At 40.9% G+C, this 12,652-nt stretch overlaps 1 long non-coding RNA gene across 1 annotated transcript; it reads right to left on the minus strand.

Moving 5' to 3' along the window:
- Positions 1–10,912: 10,912 nt before the first annotated feature.
- LOC112915343 (uncharacterized) lies at positions 10,913–12,597 on the minus strand. The gene is made up of 2 exons (XR_003234049.2): positions 12,146–12,597; positions 10,913–11,214 (listed from the first exon to the last, which is right to left on the minus strand). It is a non-coding gene; the product is annotated as an uncharacterized lncRNA (long non-coding RNA).
- Positions 12,598–12,652: the final 55 nt, after the last annotated feature.

Below are 12,652 nucleotides of genomic sequence, written 5' to 3' on the forward strand. Positions count from 1 at the left end.
CTTCATCTCTGTTGTGGATGACAACACATTTTGAGATGCTCAAGGGCAAAGACTTAGAAAAAGACAGTCATCCTTGACTTTTCTCTTTCATTCCTCTGATATGTCTTCAAATGTCTTTAATTTGCTTAAAATAATCCAGTAGGAGGAAAGGAGGGGCAGAAAGTGACTAGAGGTATAGATGAAACAAGATTAAACATGAGCTGACAACTACGAAAGTAGTCACATCGGAGATCATTAGCCCATTCCTTACTTTTTCCTATATTTTCCATAATAAAAAGCTAAAAAAGGGATGCCTGGGTGGCTCAGCGCTTGAGCATCTGCCTCCGGCTCAGGGTGTGATCCCAGAGGTCCAGGATCGAGTCCCACATCAGGCTCCTGTGTGGAGCCTGCTTCCCCCTCTGCCTGTGTCTCTGCCTCTGTTTCTCATAAATAAATATTTTTTTAAAAAAGCTAAAAAATATATGTTCAAATCCAACCACATCTCACTAACTCCAGGGTGACACCCCTGATCCCAGTGCCCATGATTGCTCTAATAGCCTCCTATCTGAACTCCCCACTCCTGCCTTTGTCTCTCAGCCTATGCTCAACATAGCATCGAGGGACACCGTTAAAACAGAAGTTAGGTCATGTCACTCTTTGACTTAAAATCTTCTGATTCCAATCTATTTTACTTTAAGTAAAAGCCACAACTGTTACAATGTATTTCAAAGATATACAATCTGCCCCCCTCCTAGGTCTTTGGCCTCATCTCCTACTGCTCTTCCCCTTGCTCACCTGCTCCAGCCTCATGATCTTCTCACTATTCCTTGCCCGTTCCAGGCATCCTCTGCATCCCTTCCACTTACTATCTTCTCTGACTTAAATGCTCTTCTCCCAGACATCCACAGATATCACTCTGGGTCTTTGGGTAAATGTCACTTCGTTAACCAGCCCTTCCCTGAACATCTATTTAAATTGTCACTCATTCCCTAAACTTCCTGTGTCTCTCTTTTTCCATGGTGCCTATCACCATCTAACTATTATTCCATATTTTATTTATTGTCTTTATCCCAATGTAAGCTAGCTTAGGGCAGGAATTTATCTAAGTTTGTACCCTGCCGTATTTGTAGCACCTAGAATAGCACATGGCCATAGTAAGTGCTCGAGAGTGTTTGTTGAATTAAACATAGAAAAAAAGGGCAGCCTGGGTGGCTCAGCGGTTTAGCGCCCCTTCAGCCCAGGGCCTGATCCTGGAGACCTGGGACCGAGTCCTGCGTCGGGCTCTCTGCATGGAGCCTGCTTCTCCCTCTGTCTGTCTCTCTCTCTCCCTGTCTCCCTCATGGATAAATAAATAAAATCTTAAAAAAAAAAAAAAAAAAAAAAGAAAAGAAAAGAAAGAAAGAAATATTCCCCCCAAGGCCCCAAGGCTTAAACTAAGATGACAGACGACTTTGTCTTCATGAAAATATATTTAAAAATGTTTTAAATTCCCCTATAAATACTTCTCCCATAATCTAACCATATATTATGAGACACATAAAATAAGGTGACAAAAACTTCCACCATCATTCATGATATAATGACAACTTCCCATGGAAAACAACCAGAACACTGCACAAAATAAACAAAACTGTTTCTAGACATTGGACAACATGCCTTACAGAACAGTGATCTCTGAGGAAAGGGAAACAATTGAGGTGAGCCCTGTAGTTGCCATTATTTTCTGCCTAGAGGCAATTTCCAGACTTCAGGAGCAGGAAGAGGGAATACAAACCGTGCCTGGAGGCATTGCTGAAGAGGAGACCAAATGGGGCTTGGGAGGCCCAGCTACAAGGGGCTAGTGGCTACCGAATGAGACAGCACAGCTCTAGGTTGAATGAAGGAAAAATGGAAACAAATTCACAGAAGGTGAACAGTTGTTGTCTTTAGCAGGTCAAATTGCACGTTTTATCTGTGTTTACCAAAATTTTCTATAATGAGTATGTATTCTTTTATACTATGAAAAAAAAACACCCTACTGAAAACATGTACATCAAATTCCTAATCCCAAATTTGGAATTATATAAGTGGTGATTTCACTAGAAAATTTTTAGAACTAACAGTAGGGAAAGAAAGTTAGCACTTAATCCTTAAAAGCAGTGTTCAACTCTGGAGAGGGATTTCTATGCCAATAAAGAGTCGAGTAAATGGAAATCTCATTTGAATTTAACTGTTCAAGTTTTCATGTGCAAGTAAAATGAATCGTTTTTTTACAACAGTATTTCCTCTGTTCTGTGATGGATCTAGATTGGATTATTTTTAAGACGTACAAGAAGGGCATTCTGTCTCAGAGACATAATGGATTACCCTGACAATATCAAAATCAGCGAGATTTTGAAAACTTCATTTGTCTAACTGTAAAACACAGTTAAAAGGGAAAGAGCTTTGTGTTTATGGTCATGTAGAATTTAACAAATATTTTAATAAAGTAGAAAATACAATCAGTTTAATGGACTTAAATTGAGATGGATAAAAGATTTCATATTAGATTTTTAGAAAATTGAGGGGATATATTGTAAATTCTTTCAATCTGTCTGCAACCTCCTCACATTTCCTTCTTCACACCAATTTGCTTCAATTTAGCAACAATAAGACCTCTTAATGGGCCCCATTAGTGCCTAAAATACGCAGCCTGAATAATACATTTGAGACCTCAGCATTCTGGTATTTAGGCCTTAGCTTAACTCTGATTTTAAAAAGAATGCCCATGTTCCATTCATTTTATTGTTTTACCCATTGTTTGAAAACAGAGTGGAAAGAAAACACATTAGCTCTTCTCGAATGTCAGCAAACGTGGGTAAGTCTAAATGTGTAGAGCTGTCAATCCGTGGCACATCACAGGGCTTTAATTCAGCAGGATGAGGATGGTAAGTGGGCAACGGTGCCAGCCATGAGTTCAAACTCTTCACCGATACAAGTTTAAATTCTACCCAGCACAGCCTTTAGGACTAAAGGTTTGGCTACATTTAAAAAACTAACCACACCCAGGAACAAAACTTGAGTGTATTAAATGGTCTTCGTAGGACTAAATTTGAAAATATCACTGCGACATAGTACAGAACAGGTTATTTTAATGCCAATCATGTCTTTCCAAACCATAGAGTGCTTGGTCTTGGAAGTGCTGGCTGTCCCTGCGTAGCTCACAATTTTACCAAAAGTAAGACCTTCACAAACACCCATCTAGAGTAACATTCCAAAGTGATGAGCGAATGATGTGATGTTAGGATGGCCTGTATGGTGTTAATCCTAAAAAAATTAAGGCCCAATATTACATGCTGCTTTGACATTTGATGAAATCAGGAGGAGCTCAAATGGCCTAACTGCGAATTTGCTTTCCCAGCCTGCTCTTACGGAAGAGGACCTCTGGCCAAAAACCTTGCTTCCAAGGGACCAGATGCACTTTCTGCTTATCTCTGAGTATCAAGTTTTAGTTCCCTGCCAGCCTGCGAGACCATTCAAACAACCCAATCACATTCCCCAGTGGAAACCAGGGGTGACCTCATCCTCTTGACACTACAAAGCCTGCCTCCCCACAGCCTCTGGATGTTCATTCCATTTTTTTTTTAAGATTTTATTTATTCATGAGAGAGAGAGAGAGAGAGAGGCAGAGACACAGGCAGAGGGAGAAGCAGGCTCCATGCAGGGAGCCCGACGTGGGACTCGATCCCGGGTCTCCAGGATCACGCCCTGGGCTGAAGGCGGTGTCAAACTGCTGGGCCACCAGGGCTGCCCTCATTCCGTTCTTGATGGAACTCCCATGTGGCCCTGTAGGACATGGTGTCTATCTCTGTGGCTGTGAGCAAAAGTGACTAGTAAACCATTGACAGTGTCAGCTGTCCAGTGTCAGGTGTCATGTGTTCAACCATCCCCATAACTGTAGGGCAGGAATCTCTCCCTCATCAACAGGGTGAATAGGACAAGATTAGAATAGGCTACCTCTCTTAATCTGCAAAAGGTCCAGCTTTAGAAAAAGATGCTTACAGTGGCTGTCTAAAAAGTTTTTGTGAACTAGTTTGGACTGGATGGAGAATGACGTTAAGGCTTTGGTTTTGCACACGGCTTTGGACATATCTCTGGGAGTCTTTGCCAAAGAAGTATATAGACAAGAAATGATAGCCAAATAGTAAACAAAGTAGTGATTTCATTAACTGGACAAGGACCCAGTTCAACAATGGACTAAAATAGACTACAAATGAAAGCTAGATTACAGAAACTGATTTAGAGTGGGAGGTGAAACAAGCCCTCTTACTTCCCAAAGTGCTTTCCCTTGAGTTCTATTCTCTAAGTAGCTGCATGATCATGGATGTCTTCTCCATCAGCTCCCTCCAGCTGCAGGTAGAACAGATATTGAAATGGCCAGGCCAGCTGAGACAGACTCTGGTTTGTCCAAATCCTGGCGACAGGAAGTACACCATTCCTGAGCCATGACCTTTAATGCAATGATCCCACCCGTTGGTAAAAGTAAAGCAGAAATGAGGGTGGTTTATGGTAAAACACACTGTTTGGACCAGATGATCTAAACTGTGGAGCTGTGGTGGGACGCCTGGGTGGCTCAGCAGTTAAGTGTCTGCCTTCAGCCCAGGGCATGACCCTGGAGCCCTGGGATCGAGTCCCACATCGGGCTCCCTGCATGGAGCCTGTTTCTCCCTCTGCCTATGTTTCTGCCTCTGTGTATCTCATGAATAAATAAAATCTTTAAAACAAACAAAAAACCCCAAAACTGTGGAGCTGTGAGATCAGCAGAGCCAGTGTAAAGACAGAGATCCATGACTTGTGAGAGTGTCAAGTCCAAAGCCAAAAGAGTGCTGAAAAATACCCCCAGAATATGCAGTCTGATTTAAAAAATGCAACCTTTCTTGCATAAACACCAAGATTTCAGTACATTCCAGGAGTCCAATCTCTGGTATCTGTAATTCTCAGTGAAAAATTCCAGAAGCAAGGATAAACCAGTGGGCTGGCAAACAAAGAATGGGGACTACATAAAACTTACTGGATATTTTTGCCATTTATTCAGGAAATAATTACTGAGAATCTGTCAGATGCCAAGCACTGTACATGGGGTTTGGTGCAAAGAGAGGAATATGAGACAATCTCAACTTTTAAGATATTTATTTTTTTAATAGTGATGCTGACAGATGGTAAGTAGCTGAGCCAAACATGTGCCAGACAGTACATATGGGTCATCTCATTTTAGCCTCACAAAAACACTATGAGGAAGACAGGGACAATAATTATTACCACTTTTTGATGAGGAAATTAAGGTTCAGAAAGGTAAAACTTGCTCAAAGTCATGTCATTAAGAAGTGGTCCCAACTTTAGGGCACAGTTTGTGACCGTTATGCTATATTCCTGCAAATACTGAATGAAAAAAGAATATTAAATATAAGAAGTAGAATTTCAGTTCTATTCAGTTCAGAAGAAAAGATCATAATGGATGGTGCAGCTGGGTGGTTCAGTCAATTAAGTATATGACTCTTGATTTTGGCTCAGATCATGATCTCAGGGTTGTGAGACTGAGCCCCAGTCAGGTTGACCTTGGAGCCTACTTAAGATTCTCTCTCTCTCTCCCTCTGCCCTTCACCACCTCTCCCTGCCCCCCCCCTCTCTGAAATCAACAATAACAACAAAAACCATAATGGATCCAAGTTAAAAAGTATAAAAAATTTCCTTAGAGAAGGTAAAAAGTTTAAAGAGAGTAATTCTAAGGGAAAAAACACAACACCTGCATATATGAATAGAAAATGATTTTAGAAAATAGTAACTTCAGAATATAACCCCATGAAGTATGGCCAACATGAAATTATATAGCTTCTATATATTTTATGTACATCAAACCTTCATTAGTGAAATAACATAATTAAAATCATTGTATTTTCCCATTTGCGAGGTTTCTTTTCTGATCCATTCTAATCAAAGTATATTCCAGTCAAAGCAAAAGTCTAATTGCTTGGTCCTATCTTCTACTCAATTCAGACCCGTCTTCAGAGAGAGAAATAGGAGTTTGGAGCACATTATCTTATGGATGAGCTTCTCACTCCAATGGGCTTAACACAGATGAAATACAGCTTAAAATGAGAACTCAACAAGTGAGCAGAAGCTAAAATGTAAACAAAAAAGCAAAAGCAGATTCAAGTTTTGCAGGACAATCTGCTACCAAAGTGCATTTGGATGCAAACTATACTGAACATTTGAGGAGCTGCATTTTCCCTTGCAAGGAAGAACCTAACCTAACCCGAGAAAGTGAGGTTAGGACACTACAAGGCCCAACCAATGTATTCAATGAAGGGTGGTTTAACAAAGTCTTTTGGTGTGCAACTGCTCCCTTAGCCTTGCCAGGGCAGATAGGGTAGATGTTCGCATCCCAGTGTATGGACAAAGGCACAGAAGCTCAGAGAGGTCAGATGTGCCCTCTTGGTTTTCATCAGGGGAGCTCATTATGGCCTCTGAGGCTTCCATGCGGTCCCCCCATGCTGACTAGCCATCATAAAGTAAGGACTATGGTGTTTCTCCCTCTCTCTCCTCTGCATGGCAAAAAAACTGCAGAAATACTTTCTTTCTAATGCTGCCTCCCTTCTCTTAAAATATAGGAAAATCCTATAAGATTTCTTTTTCCTGAATCTTTCAACCCATTATTAAAGCGTTAGAGCGGGATCCCTGGGTGGCGCAGCGGTTTGGCGCCTGCCTTTGGCCCAGGGCGCGATCCTAGAGACTCGGGATCGAATCCCACGTCAGGCTCCCAGTGCATGGAGCCTGCTTCTCCCTCTGCCTATGTCTCTGCCTCTCTCTCTCTCTCTCACTGTGTGCCTATCATAAATAAATAAAATTAAATTAAAAAAAAAAAAATAAAGCGTTAGAGCAATGTTGGCAGAGAAAGCCAAAAAAAAAAAAAAAAAGGAAATTTAAATCAGGAAGTTTACTCCTGGCTTACCTTAAGATGATTTTAAAAAAAGAAAATAAGTTTCCAAACTCTTGAAAAGCTTATAAACACTGAAATAATTATAACTTGAAGCATATAATACCATTATAATTTACATAAGGGAAAAGGAATAGGTCAGAATAATAATTTAAAGGAAATGACCTGTGAAATGTTGATTTGCCATGTCAGATTGAAAAGCTGGGCCTAGGAGGTATTTGAATAAACTACCCCTTATTAATTAAAAGTGTTGCATTTTTCTATTTAAAGCCTCACGTGATTTTTTTTTTTTTTTTTTTTTAGGTATATATTCCAACTTTTAGGTCAAAACCCTCATTTTTCTTTCAATGGAAGCTTACCTCCTAACTTTCCACTTGTACTAAAGAAGAAAAAAAAAAGAAGAAAAACATTTTAACATAGGTCTACCCATCCATATAAAAATATTTACCATCACTGACCAGCTTATCGCCACAATCTGTCACTGTGGCACAGGAGCTCTGGTGACCGGCGATTGTGTGCTACTCTGTTTTACCAACCATGGCACCTCAACATCAGCTCTAACTACACGTTTGCGATAATGCACTGGGTACGGTGACATTTTACAAGTAGACAGTGCAAACTTTCACTTTTCACATACCCCATCCCCCCATCCCTGATAGTTATTATGTTCTCCTCCCCTATCAGAGCCTTCCTGTTTTGAAGGCTCCTACTCCTGAGACACTGGCTGGGTTTACTCTTTCTAGTTATTTTTACCTATTCTCACACCATAGTGACATTAGGAAGACCCTATTTTGAATTTTATGTTCCATTTTTATTGTCATGATTTCAATAAGAGTTAGAGAAACATTAGGTAAAGGCAATGAGGTATAAAAGAGAGAGACTGATCTAAAAACAAATCCTAGCTATACCACTTTCCAGCTGGGAGAGCATCCACCATGGGTAAGGCTAGGGCAGGGTGGTGGGAAATGATTCTTTTTAGGTGCCTGCTTTGTGTAAGGTGCCTTACACTTGCCTTATATTTATTCCAATAACCCTACAAGGTAAGTTCCCTTACCCCTACTCTTTTGGGGTATTATTCATTTATTTTTAAAAGAAATTTAAATATATAAATTTAAATTTAATAGTCCAAATAAATTAAATAAATTTAATAGTCCAAATCTAAAGCTCAAAGAATTTAAAGCACTTACCTAGAGTCATAGAGATTTAAAAACATAGCTAGGACTTAAATTCAGCTCTAACACTGAATTTCAATAAACATTAGTTCTCCTCTCCTAGGGCAAGTACAATTTATATCATCAAAGAGATGAAAGGTAGATCTTATTGGGCAGAAGTGGAAGACCTTAAGTTGCTTAGTTTACAAGGTAGTTTTAATTACAATTTTTTAAATTCAGAGATTCTCTAAGGAGTTGTTGAACAATTATTACCTATGGCCGTTAAAAAGACTGAAAAGCTCAAAGTAGCACAATGTATTTTGTAGGATATAGGAAGAATTTTTCTGGATCAATTTCATTTGATAGGACCTGTTGTTTACAAGGTACTGAGAACTTTAAATGAATCAACTACGAATTTCACGGTCCAGCGAGAATAGGCCAGAAAATACACGATGCAGAATATGTGTTGGATTCCTCAATAATTAGATGTAGAAATGACTTCCAAGGAAGATGATCACATCTCTGGAATTCTTCATAAAGAACAAGGAAAGCAGCCCCAAGAAAGAAGCTAGAAGATAGAAAACCATCAAAACTAGACAGCTTAGACTAGGGATTCCTAACTTTGTGAGCATGGTAACCACCTCAACCATATGTCATTTTGCATTCCTTTCTCAAGAAGTAACATGTCCATAGCTATTCATTCAACAAATCTTTACCTTGTGATCATGCTACTGAGGACATCGGCCATCACTCTAGCACCAACATGTCCTTTTACTACAGGCTCCCTAGGACCAGCTCTTCACTTATCCTTTCATTATACAGTTTCTATGTAAGATATCATAGGTGGATTATTTCAAAATAAACCTGTAGTCATGAAATTATAGAGAGGACTAGAACACTCCAAATTCATAAAATATAGATTTCTTCCTTCAATGAAGTGGATTTCCAAACACATGATTTTCAACAATGATCTTGGAGTAACCCGGGCTGTCTGTAATTGCTTTATTTCAAGACTTCATTAAGTTTCTAAGATTTTAAATGTATACATCGCCTGAATATAAACATATTCATGCATATATCCAGGATCACTTAGAGTGTTTTATGTGATTTAATCTAGAGACTTTTACCATTTAAGAGATGTAACACCTCCTACTTATTTTATAATCTCTCTTTCTTAAAAGTACAATTAACTTAGACCAGAGGAAAACTCGGGGTTCTATTCCTATATGTAATTCATTTGAACCTATTCATTTTCAAAGATAGGCAAACCTAGCACTAACATTTCTCATTCCTATTGCCCTCGAATTAATGTGTATTTTAGTTTGATAAAATTCTTAGTTTAAGGGGTACCTGGGTGGCTCAGTTATTTATGTGTCGACTCTTGATTTCAGCTCAGGTCATGATCTCAGGGTCGTGGGATAGAGTCCTGTGTTAGGGCTCCCTCTCCTTCTGCTCCTCCCTTCCTCCCTCCTTCTCTCTCTCAAATAAAATCTTTTAAAAAATTCTTAGTCTAGGGATCCCTGGGTGGCGCAGCGGTTTGGCGCCTTCCTTTGGCCCGGGGCGCGATCCTGGAGACCCGGGATCGAATCCCACGTCAGGCTCCCGGTGCATGGAGCCTGCTTCTCCCTCTGCCTGTATCTCTGCCTCTCTCTCTCTCTCTCTGTGACTATCATAAATAAAAAAAAAAAAAATTCTTAGTCTAAGGCAATGAAATAAAGACAATGTAAAAAAGAATGTAATGCATATACTTGGTGAATTATCTACCCTACTAATTATAAAAGTAGGAAGAATACTAAGAGCCAACTTTTAATGAGTGCTTACTATGTGCCAGGATAAATTCTCTGTATTTTCTCATTTAACCATCACAGTACATACAAATGAGGCAAACAAACTATCTTTTAAAAAAATAAAAGTAGAGACAGCTTTGGTTTGATGCCATACTCTTGAGTTCCTCACCGGTATCATATTACTGAAGAAAGAACTGAGAGGAAGCTGGACTCTCCTATGAGGTTATACAACTGTACCTTCATTATTTTTGGCATCTTCCTATGGCTTGAAAAAAGTGTTGACGATTTTCTGCATCTATAACATTTTGGATGAGCAATTTCTATCCTATTGTGTTTCCTCACATATGGTGTTCTAGCTCAAATAGCATGGTATTTTTAACTTGCACAATATTAGTAAGCCACTTTGAATTATTCTTCCCTGACAAGAATCCAAACTACCTAACATAAATGAGAAAACTACATGTATTATTGAGGCTAGTGTGTTCACAGATTTTCAAACATAAATTTCCCAGTAAAATCACTGTATTTTACAGCTGGAAGGGATCATAAAGATTAGATAATTACTTTTTTTTTTTTTTTTTACAAGTAAGAATCTACAGCAGATAAGTTCAAGTGTCTCCTAGGTCAGAGTAGCTAGTTAGCAGTAGAAAAAACTAACATCCCAGTGCTTTTTCTACATTAAAAAGTGAGTATAAGATCCACATTATTTTGCAGTGCCCTGCTGAGGATGTACCAATCATAATTGGCATTTTTAAATAATTGGCCCATTTTTACAATACTGTATTATCCTTAGTACTGAAATTTGACCCTTGTGACTATCAGTTACAAACTATTATGTTTCATTGTTCACAAATTTTTCCAGTATATATGTCTTTTATTCCTAACCAGATTGTGACTTCTCTGTGGTAGGCATAATTATTTTAATGTTTCTTACATCCTTCAATAAATCTATGTATGAACTGTTTAACAATTGGAAAGAGATTGACATAAATATATTTAGATTTTAGACTTCTACTAAATGACTCAAAATCAAACAACTGTCATTTTGTATGGATGCAGGTGTTTATTGTTTTGAAAGGGACAAAGCTCAGAAATGCCTCATTTCTTCACAGATAGCAGTTGGGATTGTCCGTGAAGGTGAGAGCTTTTAGGAGCTTGAAGAGATTGGTGAAGGATGGAATATTAGAGGGAACAATGAGGGATCCCTGGGTGGCGCAGCGGTTTAGCGCCTGCCTTTGGCCCAGGGCGTGATCCTGGAGACCCGGGATCGAATCCCACGTCGGGCTCCCGGTGCATGGAGCCTGCTTCTCCCTCTGCCTCTGTCTCTCATTCTCTCTGTGTGTGACTATCATAAATTTAAAAAAAAAAAATTAGAGGGAACAATGAGTTGACTGAGTCCTAAAGACATGTGGTAGCATACTCACATCAAATTGCTCAAACCAAACCTGAGCTAATAATGATGAAAGACTGATCAGAAGTGTGGCCCTACTATGCCCGTATTAAAAATTATCCACACCAGGCAGTCGGGGTGGCTCAGTGGTTTAGCACCTGCCTTCAACCCAGGGCCTGATCCTGGGGACCAGGATCAAGTCCCACATCACGCTCCCTGCATGGAGCCTGCTTCTCCCCTCTGCCTGCGTCTCTCTCTCCTTCCCTGTGTTTCTCATGAATAAATAAATCTTAAAAAAAAAAAAAAAAGTATCCACACCTGAGAACGGCCTTAAGTATATTTTCATTTTGTGGACAAAGAAATTGAGGCTCAGAGATACTGGATCATTAGTCCAACTGAAGCAGCTCCTAAATGGTAGAACCAGGATTCAAACACTGACTGCCCCCAAGGCCAACGCTCCCAGAGTGTGATGACTAGGACAAAACCGGGTAAGCAGGTGGTGGTGGACAAGCTGCAGAGAAATGCCTGGCTCCCAAGCAGGAGCTCAATGGGTTTTCAACCCACTCCCTATTGATTTGCCCATCGAATCCTCACTCCCCATGCACACATGTATTTACACATGCCCCATTCTTTTTACCAACTTAGGTGTGTGGGTACTTACATACCAAACTTCTATTCATATATTCCTCTGCCTCATAGGAAGGACTTAAGCTCACATATGTGCAAGGAGTCCAGGGCCCACACTGGGCTCTGCTAAATACGTGCCCCTTAATACCGGCTCTAGGTCACAAAACCTACGCACTTGCATAGGTTGGTTATACAGCAGAACTCCACTCAATAAGGATTTTTTCCCCCCATTATTCAGGCAAATAAATTCAAGAGTTACCACGACTGATGCCAAAGACATTTGGCTCTGGTAGTGGAAATTGGGAAGCAATGGCTGAAATGAGGTAAGACAATCCGGGGCCAGAAGGTGGACACAGAGTCACCAGCCGCTTCTCCCAGGAACCTGCTCTCTTTGGGTCCGCGCGGCCCCCGCCCCCGCCCCCCCGGCCCCCGCCCCCGCCCGCGAGCCCCGTTAGGCTGGAGCAGATGCACACACGGCGGGGAGCTCGCTGGCAGGAGAGGAGCGTTCCCTCGCTGTTTTAACGCCCGCTGCCGGGCTGGGGAAGGAGGATGGGCCGAGCCCGTGGAGGGCAGCGACAGCCAAGCTGTTCTAGCCAAGCCTGGTCAGGCCAGCGGCAGCGCCCCCTGACTTGCGCGGTTCTCCAGCGGCGTCAACACGATCCCCTCCCGCCCGCGCGCACGCTCGGAGCCAGCTCCCGCCGACGTGGGCGCGCCGCGGGGGGCTCCGGGGCCCCAAGGCCACCGCGGACCCTCCTAAGGGCTCCGC

The sequence above is a fragment of the Vulpes vulpes genome, chromosome 16 (assembly GCF_048418805.1).
Source record: "Vulpes vulpes isolate BD-2025 chromosome 16, VulVul3, whole genome shotgun sequence".
In the NCBI taxonomy this organism is placed as follows: Eukaryota; Metazoa; Chordata; class Mammalia; order Carnivora; family Canidae; genus Vulpes; species Vulpes vulpes.